The sequence below is a fragment of the Elephas maximus genome, chromosome 9 (assembly GCF_024166365.1).
Source record: "Elephas maximus indicus isolate mEleMax1 chromosome 9, mEleMax1 primary haplotype, whole genome shotgun sequence".
Lineage (NCBI taxonomy): Eukaryota > Metazoa > Chordata > Mammalia > Proboscidea > Elephantidae > Elephas > Elephas maximus.
The window spans coordinates 31988942-32008683 of NC_064827.1; the positions used below are offsets into that span (position 1 = coordinate 31988942).

Here is a 19742-nt window from a genome sequence, read left to right on the forward strand (position 1 = left end):
CCATCCAGGGGCCAAAGTACACATTCATTCAATAAATATTTATCTGGTACTTACATGTACTAAGCCCTGTGGCAACCCCCTGTAATGCAAAATAAGAGTAGGAAGACAGGCAAGGATAGAAAGATTAATAAAAGGCAAGAAGTGCTTTGAATAGAATTAAGCACAGTGAGGGTGGCAGTAAGGAAGAGGGCACTTGATTGAACTGGGGAAATTCATGGCAGTTTTCCCAGAGATGAGTCTTGGAGGACAAATAGTATTTATTCAGGGGGAAAGAGGGTCAAGTGTGCTCTGGGTGGAGGGAACAACATGTACGAAAACACCAAGTTTCAAAAGAGCCCTGCATTCTTGAGGAAAAGTGAATAGCTGGGCGTGTCTAGAGCATAGGGTAGGGGAGATATTTGAGGCCAGATCTAGGAAGGGTCTTGTATGCCCTGCTAAGTTATTTGGACTTCATCCTGTAACAATGAGGGATTGCGAAGGATTTTAAGTGGAGAAATGAAAAATCACTCTGGCAGAATAGGAGACTGTGAATTGGGTGTGCTGTTGGAAAACTGATTGGGAGACTTATGACACCATTTTTGTTTTGTTTCTAAATGCATAGGTATGTATTTATTAAAAACATTTTAATTTTTCTGAAACTGGGATGTATCTTGCAATCAATGGCATGTCATAGTTTAACTCGCAGCATTATTTTCTCTCTTAAAACCCAAACCAAACCTCTTGCCATCAAGTCAATTCTGACTCATGGTGACCCCATAGTGAACCCGTGTGTGTCTGTAGAACTGTGTTCCATAGGGTTCATGGCTGTGACCTTTCAGAAGCAGACTGCCGGGCTATTCTTCCAAGGTGCCTCTGGATGGGTTTGGACCCCCCAATATTTCAGACAGTAGTCAAGTGCTTAAGCCTACGGAGGCTAGTTCAGATAGCATATTGCTTAGATAAAATACAATAGTTCAGGCAAGAGGTGGCAAGGGTCTGACCCAGTGCCCTGGTAGAGTAGTGGTGAAGATCTGAGTGATATTTAGTTTCTGATATGGTATTGATTATTATGTAAAAGAATATATGTGCAGAACAATGTGTATATTATGCTACCAGTTGTGGGGGAAAAAAAAAGGTGTGTGTGTGGGGGGGAGGGGTAGAACATATGTATATATTTTTCTTATAGATGCATAAAATCTCTCTAGTTGTGAAGGATTAAAAAACAGGGTAGAAATAGATAGGAATGGTGCAAGAGTGATCCAGAAAAACATGTTTTGATGCTTTGTGATAAAATAAGAACAGAAAAATGACTTTCAATTTTCAGTTCTTCCTGGCGAATATTTCTTTTGTTTTTCCTTCTAATGACACATTGCATTGCACAGCTTCTATCCCTAACCCTCTCTAACACACACATGCTCTCTCTTTCTCTCTTACACACTCATGCTTACACAAGACTTCTAGATTCTAAATGGACAGAATGCAAATTAAGCCAACTGTAGAGAATCAAAGAGCAAAGATGTATAAGGAAGAAGCAGATAAACTATCCTGAATTTCAAGAAAGTGTTTCTTTTCTCTCTGCCTACACCAACTGTGGGGCGGGGGTGGGGGGGTGAATTTTGACTGTAAGTTGACTGGGCTTGCAGATGGGGTTAAGAAGGAGGAAAACAGTGTCCTATTTATGGTTCTGTCATGAACCGTCTCTGGTACATTCTTTAGATGCTGCTAGAAGGGGCAATTGGCTCCAGAGCTGTAACTGGTAACTTGTGGTCACAATTCAGCCCTCAAACACATTTGGTTTGGCCCAGAAAGTGCTGTTTGGATTTTGAACCAACATATAAAATTCAAGAGATTTAAAACAAAACTTTGATAAAAATGGGATGATCTGGCTATTCTGGGCTCATGTGTTCACATGGTGACAATTAGGTGGATCTGAGTGATGGGTGCTTCTTTTGGATGAAACATTTGTTCTCACTATTGCCACAGACCATCATACTTTCTATTGTTTCCCTGTCTTTTACTACTGAAATATTAAACAAAATGGTAGAAACTTGAAATTCCCCACTTGGACTGCTTGCTCATGTTGTTGCTTGAAAGTGAGTCATTTGAGTTTGTAAACGTATTCGGTCCATTGGCTGCTGTAACCGTTTACCACAAACTTGGTGGCTTAGAACAACAGCAATTTATTTTCTCATCGTTCAAGAGGCAGGAAGTCTAAAATTCAGGTGTGCTCCCTCCAGAGGCTCTAGGGGAGATTCTATTCTCTTACAACTTCTCTTGGTTCCAGGCATTCCTTAGTTTGTGGTTAAAAAAATTTTAGTTTGTGGTTACATCACTCTAATCTCTGCCCCCGTCCTTATGTGGCCTTCTTCTCTTCTCCCTATGTCTATCCTGTGTGTCTCTTATATGGAAATTTATTATTAGATTTAGGCCTACTCAGATAACCCATGATAATCCCATATCAAGATCTTTAACTTAATTACATCTTGCAAAGATCCTTTTTCCAAATGAGGTCACGTTTGCAGGCTCTGGGATTAGGGCATGGAGATAGCTTTTGGGGGGCCACCATTTAACCCACTACAGTCACCAAACTAGAGAACCTTGGAGGGCATTCCAGCAGAATGGGGAATTGAGGCTGGTGCCATCTATGAAGGTAAAGAAATGAAATGGGGGCAAGCTTGTAGATAGTAATTTTGCTTCAAATCTTAGTGTACTGAGGGAATCAAATAGTATTAAGCCCTGCAATCCCCACACTTTGTCAAGTTGAATTCAAGCTGACTTAATTTATGTGATTCATTGATTCTGACCTGGCTTAACTGTACTGGTGTAATGGTTTGCTTGACCTTGGCCATGCTTACCTCAACTAGGTATGCTATCTACCAACTGCTCATTGCTTCCTGTTGCCTAAAACCAAGAGAACCATCTAAAGGTGCCACAAATATGCACAACTAAGACTCTCTTTTCTGCTAAATGGGGGGTCCAGATAGTAGGAGAGGAGGTGTGAAACTAGATAGTATGTAAAAATAGGTAGCTATAGAGTTTAGACCTAGCTACTGTGGGTCAGTCAACTCTGCCATGTCTCATGAGCATTAGGAGGCCAATCTTCTCAGAAGCTCCCAGTTGTTTCAGTGAATCGGAACCTCAGAGATAGTCCTATCACTCAACTGGCCTTCAGTTAAACAGTCAGATGTGAGGAAATTGAGGCAGATCAAATAACCAGGAGTGCAAGCAGCACACAATCCATTTAGAATGTAGAAATCTGACTAGTGCCCATTTACAGATGACCTCTGACATTCTGGTGTTTTCCTCCTAGAGACTCGCACGTGAGTATGTATGTGTGTGGTGGAGGAGGATGTCCAGAAAACCAAACCCAGTCCCTCAAATGTCTCAACCTTTATTGGGCGATTATATTCATAACCCCAGAGGCACATAGCTGAAAGAGTTTATGTTCCCCTGCCGAGATCTGGCCTGGAATTTTCTTTGTTGGAGCTTGGTAACCAGGACAGCGAGAAGCCTGGCCAGGAGGTTGGTCAGAGGCTAACTCAAACTGCTTTGCTTAATTCTGGGCTACTGCTGGGGATTGTGGTGGTGATAGTGGGGCTGCCAGAGAGAAGTGCCTGGCATTCTTGTATGCTGACATCAGGCTGCAAAGCTGCTGCCCTCTGGTGAGTCAACGGCCAAAGGCCCACATGGTTCGAGAGCTGCCGCCCAATCAGAGGATGTGGAGCCAGGCCTCAGAAATCTGTCTAAACCTCAGCATTCTGCAGCCTTCGAAAGGCTCCTTCCAGAGAAGGAATGCAGGGATGATTAAACCTTATAAGAAACTACAACAACAAAACAATAAGACAAACCCCACATTTGCTATTAAAGCAATTTATGACTACAGACAGCCAACCCACTGGGTTTTACTCATTTAAAAGGTATTTTAAGCTTTTCCCTTTATGCTGAAGCAAGAGGGCATACTGAAATGCTAGCTGGATATTGAAAATAAGATGTACTGGAATGACATTGATGTACTGGAATGACACTGAGTTCCAATGACAGTCATTGAAACTCAGCCAGCCTATACATAGATTCTTAGCTGTTATTGTGTGGATTATATATATAAATATACATATATGTAAATTGTATGGTGAACATGAAAAGTAAGTGTAGACGTTCCTCATCTTATCAATTAAGCCTGTATTGAGCTGTTTAGTAATTTCTGTTGAGCAGAAATCAATAAGGAAATATACCTGAGGCCAGAGGTAAATTATTTGCTTAGTGCAGCACAAACCTGCTTGTCAGGTAAGAGCAGAGTCCCATGCACAGCATTGTTACCATATGGCATTGCCATATCATGTAGTCCATAAAGGCGGCTGACATTGTAAAAGATTAACTGGGTTTTACTGGGCAAGGTCAGGCATCTAGATGGCAGGTTATAAAATAGTTAGAAATAGGGAAAGTCAGCACAACTTGGCCAAGGCAAAGTCATAGAAGCTTCCTAGACAATTCCAAACACCTTGAGGAACTGAGTTACCGGGACTGAGGGCTGGAGACCGTGGTCTCGGGACATCTAGGTCAGTTGACATAACAAAGTTCATTAAAAAAAATGTCCTAAATCCTACTTTGGTGAGTAGCATCTGGGGTCTTAAAAGCTTGTGAGTGGCCATCTAAGAGATATCTATTGGTCCCATCCTGTCTGGAGCAAAGGAGAATGAAGAAAACCAAAGACACAAGGAAAATATTAGTCTAAAGGACTAACGAACCACAGCCTCCACCAGCCTAAGTCCAGAACTAGATGGTGCCTGGCTACCACCACTGACCTCTCTGACAGGGATCACAATAGAGGATCCTGGGCAGAGCAGGAGAAAATGTAGAAAAATATTCAAATTCACAAAAAATAGACCAGACTTACAGGTCTGAGAGAATAGAGGAACCCCCAAGACTATAGCTGTCAGACACCCTGCTAACTCAGAACTGAAGCCACTCCCGAAGTCCACTTTTCATCCAGTAAAGATTAGACAGGTCTATAAAACAAACAATAACACACGTGAGGAACGTGCTTTTTAGCGCAATCAAGTATACGAGACCAAATGGGCAACACCTGCCCAAAAGCAAAGATGAGAAGGCAGGAAGGGACAGGAAAACTGGATGAATGGATGTGGGGAAACTAGGGTGTAAAGGGAAAGGGGGAGAGTGTTGACACATTCCAGGGATTGCAACCAATGTTGCAAAACAATGTGTGTATAAATTTTTAAATGAGAAACTAATTTGTGCTGTAAACTTTCACCAAAAAGGCACACACACAAAAGAAAAAAAGATTAGCAGTGGAAAGGGAGTCTAGCTGGAGGCCAGGTGAGATTGTGGCACTGGCTTTCCTTATAGTTCTACCACCTGGTTTGGATTGTCAGGGGCAAGAGGGTTCACTTGGCCAAGTGAGGATGCTCTCCGCATGGTTTTGGGAATGAGGGAATCTCAGAAATAACGGTCGTGGTACCATGGCACCACTAGCAAAAGAGAGAGGAGTTGGGCCTGACATGATCAAAGTATGCAGCCAGCACTAAGGTTGCTTGCCAAGGCTGGAGATCCCTACCATCTTAAACCTCTCTTACGTGCTGAACGTAAGAAGTTGAAGGGAGGCTAGATTATACATGCCTATTCATTGACTGACTGATTCATTTGCTCATTCATTTATTCATTCAGCAAACATGTATTTTGCACACCCTATGTGCCAGGCCTTGAGGATTTACCTCTCCTGTTCTCAAATGACTAATAACAGCAACCTGTATTGGACTCATTAAATATCAGGAACTTTGCTTGGAGCTAGAGATGAATTCCTGTAATACTGCCACAATGGAGATTTTATTCTTATTCCCTTCTGGAGGAAACAGTGGCCTAGAGAGATTAAGTCCTACAGTCTGGAAGCAAAAAAATGTGGACAAAAAAGTAAGCCTAGACATCTTGACTTGAAGCTTGGGTCTTTAGGCCCCACTTGCAGATTTGGAGAAAGATGTTTGAAACCTCAACACCTACTGTAATTCTTGAAAACAAAGTAACTTTTTAAATGAGCATGTGTGTGTGTTGAGTGGGCTGTTCTGGGCTGGTGGTGGCCTCTCGGCAGATGCAGCTGCACATGGGAAGACCATGGAAGGTGTGTTGTCAGGGGAAATGAAAGTGATTAAATAGTGTTGGCGGTCTCTGTGGTGTTCTGGTTTTCTGTTACTGCATAATAAACCACCCCAAAATTTAGTAGCTTAAACAACCATGATCATTTATTTAGCTCATGAATTGGCAATTTGGGCAGGGCTTGGCAAGGATGGCTCCTCTTTCTTCCATGACAGGTCACTCATGAGTGCTTGGAGCGTGACCCGGACTGGGCAGCTGGGGCCCTCGCACATCTCTGTATAGTCTCTTCATGTGATCTCTCAATCGTGGTGGCTTTAGGAGAGTTGAACTTCTTGCATGGCTGCTTAGGCCTCCAAAGGTACATTTTTCAAGAGAAAGTCAGTTAGAAGAGGCAATAACTTTATAATCTAGCCTCGAAAGTCACATAGCCTTACTTCTGATGGACTCAGTTAGTTGAGGTAGTCAGAAGGTCCTGCCTAGGTTCAAGGGGAGTGGACATAGATTCCACCTCTTAATGGGGAAGTGGCAATGTTCTGGTAAAGCATGTGGGACTAGAAGCACTGTGGTGGCAATTTTTGGGAAATAAAGTGGGATAAAGGCAGAAATCAAGGTTCCCGGATAGTGCAAGAAGTTTGGAATCGGTTACTAACCTAAAGGTTTGTAGTTTAAAGCCACCCATCAGTGCTGCTTAAGCAAGGCCTGGAGATCCACTTCTGTAAAGATTACAGCCAAGAAACCCAACAGAACAGCTCTACTCTGTAACACATGAGGTCTCTATGAGTCAAAACTGACTCAACGGCAACAGGTTTGGTTTGGTTTTGAACAGCAGAATAGTGTAGTATGGAGTACGGTAGATTTTCATTTCAACTCTTTGATTTACTAGCTGGATTACTTTGGCCAAGTTACTTAACTTTTTTGAGTCTCAGTTTCCCTATCTGTGAAATGAAGATACTAGCACTGATTTCACAGAGTTATTAAGGGTTAAATAATGTAAGTAAATCCACTGGCATAGGAGCCCGTACAATGTAGGCACTTCATATACAAGAGCTGTGATTCTTGATGATCCCCTAGCAAGACAGATAACTGGAGAGGGAGAAGAGGTCAGGTTGCGGAAGGGCTTTTGTAGCTAATATTAGCTGGTGAAATAATAATAGCCAAAAGTTACGGGAAAATAGTCAGAATGTTAAGCTCTTTGAAAGGTGTAGCTCACTGAATCCTAACAATTAACCTATGAAGTAAGGATTATTGTTAGTCTTTTTTATAGATGAGGAGATTGAAGATCAGAGAGGTTATGAAACGTACCCAAATTGGTAAACAGGAAAGATAGGATTTGAAACAAGGTAATTGTTTTAACAGAGCTTTTGTGTAGGGATGATTTATGTTTAATCTGGAGGCTATTGGAAGCCACTAAAGAATTTTAAACAGGGGACTCCTGTGTTCAAACTTGCTGTTTAGAACATTATAAAGGACAGACCAGGGGCTGGCAGCAGAGAGAGCCGTTCAAAGATCATTGCTCTACCCCAGGTGAGAAATATTGATAAAAACATCAGGAATACTGAGGACATCAGCAGTGGGATATGGAAGAGGTCCTAAGATGGTTAGTGGCGGTCATCCATGATTACTGATTAAGTGTGGGAGGACAGAGAGGGAGGACCTGTGGCCATTAGTCAGCTTTGATTGTAGGCACTGACATATGCATTATTACCCAGGGCTCCAAGCCGAGAAAGAAAACAACCCCAGGGTGTCTTCTAACTTAAAGCATATTTCCTAAGTCCTTGTACTCTAGTCTAGACTAAAAACAAACAAAGCCAGCTCCTCTGAAATGCTGGAAATCCTCTCCACTTGAAGCTCTCTTACCTTGCAATTGTAGATTTTACATTCCATGCCAAGCTTCCTTTCCCACACCGCCCTTGGACTGTGATTACAATGATCATTTGTGGGTTGGTTAGTAGGTGATTATTTCTTCTGCATCACTGGCCTTGAGGGAATGAACTAAGGCTGTTCTGTTGTGTTCCGACAGCCTCCACCTGCTGCTACAACTACACATACAATTTGCTGGTTTTTATAGAGGGATGACTGACTGGTCATCCCAATCCTCCAAATAGGATCAGAGAGAGGCGCTGTGAAGTGATCTTTAGGCACCTGAAAGTCTCTCCGTACAAAGTGCTTTCTGACTGCCTGTAACATTTAGTTTTATCATGAACTTCATTTGGAGGGAGAAAGAGTATGTGTCATTAGGTAAAGCATCTCCTATCTCTGAATCAAGAACTTGACTCCAATCCACTGCTGGGTCAAAGGTCTGAGAAACGAAGCAGACCTCGGTAGGAAAGTTAACTAAAACAAGCAAAGAAACCAACAGACAACCCCAAATTTTCCTGACTATGGAAATATTTGTCTTTTCAAATTCTTTTCTTTACAGCGGAATAATTTCTGAGATTAAAAAAAATTTGCAGTGATCTTGTCTGATAGATGTATTTCCTGTTATTGTTTGTGCCCTGTATCTCTTTCTTTTGTTTTCTTTATACTAAGATTAATTTCTGCAAAGTAACTTCACTTTATTCTGACGCTGCTCCAGCGGGCTATGGAGATGGGTATTTGATTGAACGACTTTTGTCCCCTGACAATTGCCATTGAACTCAGTGCTTCTGACAAGAAATCAGTTGGAAAGGGAGTATAACTCTAACTAAGCACTTATCTATTCACATTGCTCAATCATTCAATAATAGTTATGGACTCTGATTTTTGCTGTATCGGGCTCTGAAGTTATAATAAACCCGTTGAGCTATGCCAGTGCATATGGCCACCAAATGCTCACACAGCGTGGTCAGAGTCCTGCTCTAAGATCTCACACCTAGCTTCCCTTAATGAACAGAGAGGTTTAACTTGGCTTTGCACACTGAACTATTCCCTCATAGAAATTATCCACTATGTCTTGATTACAACTCAACTTTTTCATTTACAAAGAGGAAAAAAAAAAAAACTGAGCAGTTTCACAATTTAGAAATTCCCCCTCAAAAGGTTATATTTAATTGTGCATTTCCGAAAAAAATAATTAAATTATTGAATAAAAACCAAACTGATCCCATTGCTATAAAGTCAATTCCGACTCACAGCGACCTTCTAAGACAGAGTAGAACTGCCCCATAGGGTTTCCAAAGAATGGCTGGTGAATTCAAACTGCTGACCTTTTGGTTATCAGCGAAATGCTGACTGACCTTTTGGTTAGCAGCCCAGTGCTTAACCACTGTGCCACCAGGGCCCCAAATGGTGAATGGCAGTGAGTAAATAACTGAAGAGGTCATACTTGCTTGTTATAGGCTACTGAAATCACCAGGTTTAATTTAAAACAAATTAAAATACAAAAGTTTGAAAAAGACCTGGTTTCTGTCAGAGGTCTCTATGATCGTTAAAGAGACACCCAAACCACTGAACATAAAGCAAAATTAAGGCCTAGTTTGATAATCTAAGCTCTTCTTTTCTTTAATTAAAGTTTGCACTTAGGGAATTATTTTTCTTTTTTCCCAGAAGGAAACTTCTGGCTTGAAACAGCTTCAGCAATTTAACCCTATTTTCCAAGCACTTAAAGCAAATAACAGGCAATCATTTGTCAGTCATAAAGATAAGCCAAGGAATGGGAAGACTTTTGTAGGTCACGTCATCTGACAGAAACTTTGGACTGATGATTTCCTGGTTCAAGAGTTCAGCCATAAGACCTACTTTCCCTATCAGCTGGCTCAAGCTGATAAGGTCCTAAGCAAAGGTCTTTTATGAGCTTTTACTTAATTGTCCTTGTGACATAGTGTTGGGGGGAGCAATCTGTACGTTGTTACTTCTGGCTGATCTATTTTTCTTTTGAATAAATTACTATCTCCCCTGACTGGCAGAGTACATGGGGTTTGGTTCAACATTTCTCATCAAATTCACAGGGCCTAGTACAGAGGCTTTATCCCTAACAGGTTTACGAGTCTGAATCGACTTGATGACATCGGGTAGGGTTGGGTCGAAATATCCGTGATTGGTTAGGAGGAGTAAAAGCGATTTAAGAGCAGAGTAATTAAGTAAGAGTAAGTATTACATTGTACGCTCATAAAATGGATTACAGGCAGGTAATGGAGGTGAGGGTAGGGTTGGGGGTGGCAGAGTTCTCTGAATTTGCATATAAAACATTATCTACTGTTCAGAATTATCAGGGTCTGCCTCAGTGTTTGAGAGCTCCGTTGCTAAACAAAAGGTCAGCAGTTCGAATCCACCAGCCACTCCTTGGAAACACTATGAGACAGTTCTGCTTTGTCCTATAGGGTCTCAATGAGTCAAAATTGACTCAATGGCAGTGGCTACGGGTCTTCTTCCTAGGAGTCCCTAGATGGTACAAATTGTTGATGCGCTTGGCTGCTAACCAAAAGGTTGGAGGTTTGAATCCATACAGAGGTGCCTTGGAAGAAAGGCCTGGTGAGCTACTTCTGAAAAATGGGCCATCGAAAACTCTATGGAGCACAATTCTACTCTGACACATATGGGGTCTGCATGAATCAGGGTTGACTTGATGGCAACTGGTTAACTCGTCTTCCCAGGAATTTGACTGAAAGGAGTTCATTCAGAGGTATTACCCTGGTCTGTTAGGCAACGGTCTGTTAGGTCTGTATTTAAAAAAGTTTCAGTGAATTCCAGGTCCTATGCTTCTTTGAAGGGAACTGAGAGTTGGATCTTATTCGCTTTCCTTTCCACTCCCATCTGCCTCTCATCTTCCGAAGGTCTGGTGAACACCAGTAGTAGCGTACTTTCTGCAGCTTTCATTCTGACTTCTGTTCTCGTCCTGACTCTGCCACAAACTCACTGTTAGCCTTGAAGAAACCAACTAAATGCCCTGATTCTTAGCTTCTTCACCTGCAAAATAAGATAATTGAATGAGATGAGGGCCAAGGTGCTTTATTTACTCTGTTGTTGTTGGGTGCCGTTGAGTAGATTCCAACTTATAGCAAACTCATTTGACAGAGTAGAACTGCCCTATATGGTTTTCTTGGCTGTAATCTTTATGGACGTAGATCACCAGGTCTTTTTCCTGAGGAGGTGCTGGGTGGGTTCCAACCACCAACCTTGCAGTTAGCAGCCGAGTGCTTACCCATTGGTCTTGTATTCTATTATTCTGTGAATAGACCTGAGTTAGAATAGCTTAAAGTCAATTCTCAATTCACTGTCCATTATTTTTCCTATTGTTGTTGTTGTTAGGTGACGCTCATTTGGCTCTGACTCCACCAGCTGCTCCTTGGAAACCCTATGGGGCAGTTCTGCTCTGTCCTGTAGGGTTGTTATGAGTCGCTATGAATATTTTTCCTACTAAGATGTAGTTATTAATTGCTAGTTTTTTTTTCTCAAAGCTTGGGCTTAAATCTTTGATAAGAGTTGATGAGATACCTCATATTCGTCAGTATGGATATCCACAGGGTACCTGATATTTAACCAGGTGGAATTCTTGACTATGGCTGAGAATCTAGGTATATCTTTTGGTACTATCCCTTGGGTGAGTGAAGGCTGAAAACCATCAGGTTGGATTCTCTAATAGGACCGTTGACTTAACATAGATTTCCAGGGGTCTTGGGATACAATAGTGTACACAGACAAAGATAGGCTTTCTGTTACGTTTGTCTCCCAAGTAGTACAAATATCTGCATGCCATACCATCATCATGACTCCTATCATTTATTGATAGGCTAGACGCTTTGGCTAAACATGTATGATATTATTTAATTCTCCTAAAACGTGACCTATAGTTACTATATTTATTACTTTTGCTTTGAAATTATCATACATTAGTGCATAAAGTATATGTGTCTAGATTATAGAAGAATTAGAAAACAAAATCCACTGGCACAGTTCTTAGCTTAAAAAAATAGAACTTGATCAGTCCCTAGATATTTCTACTTGTTCTTGCCAATTACACCCCCTCAAACTCCTAGAAGTAACCACTTCCCTAAATTTTGTGTAAAACATTACCTTGTTTTTCTCCAGTTTTGTCACCTATGTATATATCCCTGGATGATACATGGTTTAGTTCTACTTGTTTTTGAACTTGATGTAAATGGAATTCTACAGTGCGATTTCTCCTAGAACTTGTTGATTAGTTCCTCAACATTTTATTTTGAAATTAATCAATATTGATGTATCTGTAGTTTATTCATTGCTATTGCTGAATAATATTCTATTGGATGATTTCAGTACAATTTATTTTACTATTGGTAAATACTTGTGTTGTTTCCGTTTTATTATTTTTGCTGCTATGAACAATGTATCCTTGAACATTCTTGTACTTGCCTGGTGCATGCATGTATGTATGTATGCATGTATGTATCTGTCCGTCCGTCTGTCCATCTAATCTATGTCTATCTATCTGTCTGTCTGTCTCTGTCTGTCTGTCTATCTATCTATATCTCTCTCTCTCTGTCTGTCTATCTCTCTCTCTCTCTCTGTCTGTCTATCTATCTATCTAAATATGCATGAGAAAACAAAATCCTAGAGTCACTAAGAAGCTTGTATAAGGTTAGAGTGAGTTAGTGGTGTAACGAATGTTTGGCCTAGAATTCTGTTGCAAGAGTTTGCATTTGTAACCACAATGCTTTACGACGCTCCATTTTAGAGAAAAGGCTTTGGAGAATTTAAAATAATTTGCCCAAGATCATAAGGTTATTGAGTAGTAGAGTAGGAATTCAGTAAAGGTCAGCCTGACTGATGCCTTTCATTATTTATCACCCGAAGCACATATTATGGTTCTATTTGTAAAACATTAACCAGTCACAAGAGAGTAAGTTCACACTTGGCACTATTCTCTCTTCCCCACAAGTCATCGTATGTCAAAATGCAAAAATTATAGATTCTATAATACCCATACATATATTTGACTTAAAATTATAACATTGTCACTTTAATAATATGAATAGAAATGAAATGAAAAACTTTTTTTTTTTTTACAGTGGACTAGATTTCTCTCTTTCTCTTCCCTCAGCCTGCCAAATCTCATTAGCAATTATGTAGCCCTTGTAAACTCATTTAATTTCAGTGCCAATGAAAAGAAATTAAAAGTGTGCATACTTGAAAAGTAAATAACTGTGTTAGTTTTTGTTTTTTTTTGAGAAGCAAATGGCAAGATTTTCTTCTCATTTGTAGGAAAATGGGGTTAGATGTGCCAAGAGATTTGTTGGGGAAAATGTAGAGGAAAATGGAGAGGGGCTAGTGGAGGCTCAAAGGGCTATCAGACCCACTATGAGGACTAACCCCCGTGAAGGAGAGAGGGATGGAAGGTAAATAGTGAAGGCCTTAATATAGAAATTTGGAAAGTTTCAGCTGATTGGGAGTCCTCAAGCTAAACCTACCCATCAGAGGAAGCTGGGACACCTGTGCCTTCGCCAAGCATGTAGAAAGAAAGAGAACAGTTAAGTGACTCAAAAGAGAGGTCTGAAAAGAGAACAATGCAGAAAGATAGAGCATTTAGCCTTACTTTCCTTCTCAAAACTTGACCCCCCTATCACTGTGGGTCCCCTTATGTCTTCTGTGTTCCAGAGCTCTTACCCTGTGGGACGAGATTGGGGGACAAGTGGGTGGGACAGCCAAAGGTGGGAGGGAAGATGTGCTCCCTCAAGGCTCCTCCAGAATCATTTCTATATAATTCTCAGCTTGGGCCACATGATCTTGGAGATTCTTGGTAGTTTCCCAGGATAAACAGGGCACACATTCTTGGAGGGCACGTTTTTCCCCCAATAATTTGAGGGGAAAATTTTTTTTATACTAAACCAAACCCAAATATGTAGTGGATTAGAATGCAATATTTATCTAAAATTTAGAAATAAATCATGATAATTTCAAAGATATTTTGCCCTTGGGGAGGCCACTTCATACACCTTCAGATACCCTGCTGAGCACTACTATTCACTATTCTCAGCTATTGGTTGTGTCTTTTTGGAAAAATTTTAAAAGAACTGCTTAAGAAATTTGAGTGTACTCAACATTACCTTAGCTCTTTTGTCGGTTTCTAAAATTGTATCAAATAACATTGGACATTCACTAGCTTCTTACTGTTTTGACAGCCATCTGAGGACGTCATTGTAATGGGTAATTTAGACCAGATTTCTTTTTACCCAACATGTAATAAGACTAAAGGCAGCCAGAACCCCCCATGATGGATGGAGATGAGCTTTAAGTAGGGACATAGATGAACCAATATACATTCCTTCAACGAGCACTTATTGAGTGCCTCTTATGTGCTGGGAGCTGTTCTAGAAATTGTGAACAAGACAGATAAAGTCCTTCCTCTTGTGGAGTTTAACAGAGTTGCTGGAGCATGAATATGGATAAAAGTGGATAAATAAGAAAACAAATTAGAGCATTCAGATAGCGATATAACCGGTGGGAAAAAAGTAAAGCAGAAAAGGGGTTATAGCTTGCTTCGTGTGGGAGACAGGGGTGGACCCTTTGAGGCAGTGACATCTGACCCAAGTCCAAAATGAGAAGGAGGCAATCAGATAAAAATCTGGGGGAAGAATCTTTCAAGAAGCAGGAAAGCAAGTGCAAAGATTCTGAGACAGCTTGGCTCACTGTGGGACAGGGAGAAAGCCCGTGTGTGGACCAGAGTAGATAAGGGGAAGGTTTGTTGCAGAGAAACACAGAGGCTAGGCTATATAGGGCCTCAGAAGAAAGGCCTGGTAATCTGCTTCCGAAAGGTCAGAGCCTTGGAAACCCTATGGAATGCAGTTCTATTTTATACACATGGGGTTGCAATGAGTTGGAAATGACTTGATGGCAATTGGTTTAGTGTTTTGGTTTTTAGGCCACGTAGTGCACTGTTGGTCATGAAGAGGAGTTTGGATACCATTCTCACTACAGTGAGAGGTTACTAGGGGGTTTTAAGCTGGGGAATGTCCTAACTGCAGAGGTTTAACCAAATAGTAAAACCATCGCTTCTTGATTAATTTAGCCAAAAAAAGGATGTTATGGCTATGGATGATGCCCGAAGATTAAGCAGAACTTGGGAGAAAGGACTTGACTAAAACTGGCCTTACTGAAATTTGGGGAGAGCAACAAATGGAAACCGGGAGTGTTAAAAGGATGTAAGGATAATGCTTTTTAATAATGAACAAAAGGTTAAATTTATTCTGAAAAAAAATGTTACGTATGTTATATACTCCAGAAGGACTTCTCATTCAAAATAATTGGAAAAAGTTTTGGGTATTTATAATAATAAATCTTTTAAGATACCTATAAAATTCATGTATCTAGAGCTTGATTTCTGGGGAGCTCAGTCTCCACTATATATTATATGCCATGAAATTTTATTTATTTATGATTTGAGCTGCTTGAGTACAACAGCATACAAGGAAGTTTAAGGAATATGAATAACACATTTAAAATGGCCATTGAAACAGATGTGAAGTCAAGGGTATCAACATGTTTTTTTGATATGACAACCCCTTCTCCCCAGGGTAGAGGGGAAATCCCCAACCTGAAAGGGAAATTTCTAAAAGCTTGTTTCCAAGGAGAGAGAAGTGAAATAGGAAAAACAAAAACAAAAATCACCAACTCAGTTGGAAGTTCATGGGAGAGGACAAGAAAAGTTCCCACATCTTGGACTGACTTGCCTCGACAAGTGAATCATTTAACAGGAAAAAACACAGGACTGACTCAGCTCCCCGTATCCCTGCTGAGGTCCTGGATTGGTGTGGTCCCTGCCACTCTCCTCAGGCCTTGCTTCCCTCCTCCTTTCTCACTGTGGAGAAACAGGAAGGCTGACGAGGGACGCCTAAGGCAGTATCAGATCTCTACCTCTCCTGGGCCTGGGAAGAAGTGCAAGGATCAAGGATAAGCTCTTGTCTAGAGTGAGAGGTACTGGGTTTTTGTTTTTTTTTTAGAGTGAGAGGCAAAGCCAGATCTCAAAAAAAAAAAAAAGAAAAAAAAACACCTCACAGCAGCATTTGACATAGCCCCCTAGAGTTGACACAGAGTCTGTCTGTTTCTAAGAGCTCAACAATCTGCCTGACCTTTTGGTGAGCTTTTACCCATCTAACAATGAGACAACTAAAGTCCCAACAAGGAAAGGACCTTGCCCGAGGTTGCAGGGTGAGTAGCACTTGGATCCTGATCTTTTGACCCCTAGAGCTGTGCTGTCTTCAGTTCATCACAGGCCTCCCTGGCAGACCTTTTTAACACAGGGGACAGTTGCCTGGTGGGCTGTCTTGGCAACCTTACCATGAGCCATTCTTTTCAGTTGTACCACCCAGTCACCTTCGATCAGCTCGCGTGATGGGGTCACCCCTTGTATGACAAAAGTGGAACTGCACTAAAATTGAAAATAAAGTGAGAAACAGGCTGACTCATATATGGCATGTTACCCACTAGAACTCACACCCTTCAACAGTAAGAGAATTATTCCTATGTGGGATATAACTCATAGCGACCCTATAGTCACTATGAGTTGGAATCGACTCGACGGCACTGGGTTTTTTTTTTTGGGGGGGGGGATATAATTAGCTCAGTGGGTGTTACCCAGCCTGAAAAATCTCAGAGATGTCAATAAGCCACTTGAGACAACAAGGAATCTGCTGTTCTGTCCTCATTCCTTATCAGCTGTTGACATTGGAAAGAGGAGCTTTCTGGAAGGAGAAGGACGCTTGTGGTACTAAAAGGAAGGGGAGGCTTTGGGCATGCTGGACTCTGATACAAATTGGTGACAAATTGCTTCATAGGCTGATAGTTTTCTCCCTACTTTTTACCAGCTAGATATCTCATACTCAGAGACTCGGAGTACAATAATTGTAAGAATAAAACGTAATCCCCTAAGTGTATTTACCGCAAGTTAGCTCCAAAAAAAAAAAAAAAAAAAAAAAATGCACCAAAAATCCTCGGTGAAATTCCAACTCAAGTGTGGTCTGTGATGCAACAGGTAAGTGACTCTGCTGCTGAAATTCACATGTGTGATCCCAATGACTTCAGGCTTCTTAGTATATACTAATTGTACTTCCCATTTTAGTCACACCATCTGCTTAGCACCAGGTTGTTTAAATGGATTGGGAAATCTCGTGAAAACCATTAAGCTAAACAGTCCTTGTTAAGAGGCACACACTTTGATATCTGACCATTTTCCAGAGGCAGTCAGGGACTTACTTTAAGAAACCACTAGTGTTGAGTCAGGCTGCTGGGGTATGAATCCTGATGCTGTCATTTTCTTGCTCTGTGTCTTTGGGAAGGTTACATAACATTCCCATACATCAGTTTCCTCACTAAATATGTATATAATAATTGTGCCTGTTCTATAGGGTTATTCTGAAGCTCAAGTGCAATAATATATAGTATACCCTGTCTGGCATCTAGTAAGTGTCCATTAGATGACAATGAAGGTGATGTAGATGCATCTTAAAATGCAAACAATATTTTACTTATTCAAGGCTAACTATTCTAATTTAATGGAGCTGGCCAAACCCAATGAAATCTCCTGTATTTCAAGACCACAGTTTCATTGCTCCCTCATTTTCATGCTACTTCCTTTGGATAGGCAAGCAAGTTCCAGTTGACTGATTCAAGACTTTTTAATGATGCTGACTTCAGCCTCGCATGCCCTCAGGGCTATAGCCCATCAAATCACGGGAGCAAAGAAGCACGTTGGTGGGGGAAAAAAAAATGAGGAAGAACAAGGAGAAAAAAGTGTCATGAGCTTATTCCCTGACAATATTCACCATATGGAACAATGCCCGCCCTTCAGATGTGTTTGTTCTCTGTTGTGCTAGAGATATGGAAGAAATATTGCTCAATAACTGTGTCAGTCACTTTTACCAGGTAGACTTGGCAAGCATGGCTACCTCAGTTCAGGGTGTCTAAAACACAGTGACGTTTTTGCATTAAAGCTTTCATGAGGAGTGCCAGTCTGGGCCAGTTACGATTGGAAGATACTGCCATCTATAGGCTGGTTGTTCATCACAAAATAAATCTACTCACCTCATCACTTCCTTGGTACCATTTATTAGGCAGAGCTCTTCGGTGGACTGGAGGTTCCGAAGTTAAAAGATAACCAACATCCTGATCCCAGTGGATCTCAAATCACAATAAGGTAGCATAAAACTTCAGCATCACCTTGAGCTTTGGGCTCAGCCAGACTTGGATTCAAATCCTGGTTTGAAGTTAGTAGCTATGTGACCTTGGACACTGATATTGAACCTCTATGAAGAAATCATCTCTAAAATATGGTCAATAAAACCTTCTATTTAGATTGTTGTGAGGACTCAATGAGATTGATGATTATAATGATCTATATGGCAAATGCTCAATAAATACGAATGCTTTGTTTTATTCTTCCCCTATCTCTTTCTTCTCAGTCTCTTAGTGTCATTTGGGAGTCCAGCTTCCACAAGCCTGAATTATTTCACAAATGGCAAGTCAGACACTGGGAACAGTATAAGCTTTTTGAGGACTTCAAAACATTGTGCTAAATGGGCAGGGACCAGAGTATTTCTGCTTTGCAGCACACTGGTCAGCTGTTCTAGCAAGTCAGGTTAGCTGAGAGCATGGAGAGACTAATGAAGAAGTGTTTCCCAATGAGCTACTGCGTTTGGAAGTGCCTTGTAAATGTCAAGGGCTCTAAGATTGTATGGCATTACTATCACTATTGTCAGCACTTAACCCCTGTTATAGATTGAATTGCGCTCCCTCAAAATATCTGTCAAGTTGACAAGGTCATGATTCCCAGTATTGTATGATTGTCCACCATTTTGTCATCTGATGTGATTTCCCTATGTGTTGTAAATCCTGTCTCTATGATGTTAATGAGGTGGATTAGTGGCAGTTGTGTAAAATCAATCTGAAAGCTTAATCTACAACTTAAGCCAAACTCTTTTGAGATATAAAAGAGAGAAGCGAGCAGAGTGACATGTGGAACTCATGCCATCAAGAAAGTAGTGCTGAGAGAGGAGCACACCTGGGGTTCCTGTGCGAGGGTCTCCTGGCCCAGGGGAAGATTGATGACAGGGACCTTTCTCAAGTGCTGACAGAGAGAGAGGGCCTTCCCCTGGAGCTGATGCCCTGAATTTGGACTTGTGGGCAGCTGGACTGTGAGAGAATAAATTTCTCTTCGTTGAACTCATCTGCTTGTGGTATTCCTGTGACAGCAGGACCAGATAACCAAGATAACCCTCTTCCTTCTCATTTTTCAGGTTAGGAAATTAAGACCCAGGATGATGAAGACTGATTTGCCCAAGCACATAGAGCAAACTAGTGACAGAGCCAGGACTGACACCTATACTTTTTAACTCTACTTCTAAATAAAAGTATTTTTTTTTAATTTCAAAAAAGTTAAAAGATGTATAAATGTGGGTAAATAAAATGAAGAAAATTAAAATTAACCAGCAATAACATATTGGCATATGCACCTCTGGTCTTTTTTCCTGAGTCTAATAATAATAACAACAATAATAATATTAATAGCAGCAAACTTAGTACTTACCAAGTGTCAAGTACTGATCTAGGTACTTTAGGTCTATTACTGGTAACTCATAACAACCTTATAAGGTGGTTGCTATTATCCTTATCTTCCAGACAAAGAAACAGAGGCATAAAGAGGTCACACAGCTGTTAAGTGGCTCAGATTTGAACCCAGGCAGTCTGACTCCAGAGTAATAATTTTAACA

At 40.9% G+C, this 19742-nt stretch overlaps 1 long non-coding RNA gene across 1 annotated transcript in view; it reads left to right on the plus strand.

Annotated features, from left to right (window-relative positions):
- The first annotated feature begins 384 nt into the window (after positions 1–384).
- The window catches only part of LOC126082741 (uncharacterized), a 210827-nt gene continuing 191469 nt past the window's right edge, over positions 385–19742 (plus strand). Inside the window, exon 1 of the long non-coding RNA XR_007518633.1 lies at positions 385–601. This is a non-coding gene — a long non-coding RNA (uncharacterized LOC126082741). The remainder of the gene's footprint in view (positions 602–19742) is intronic.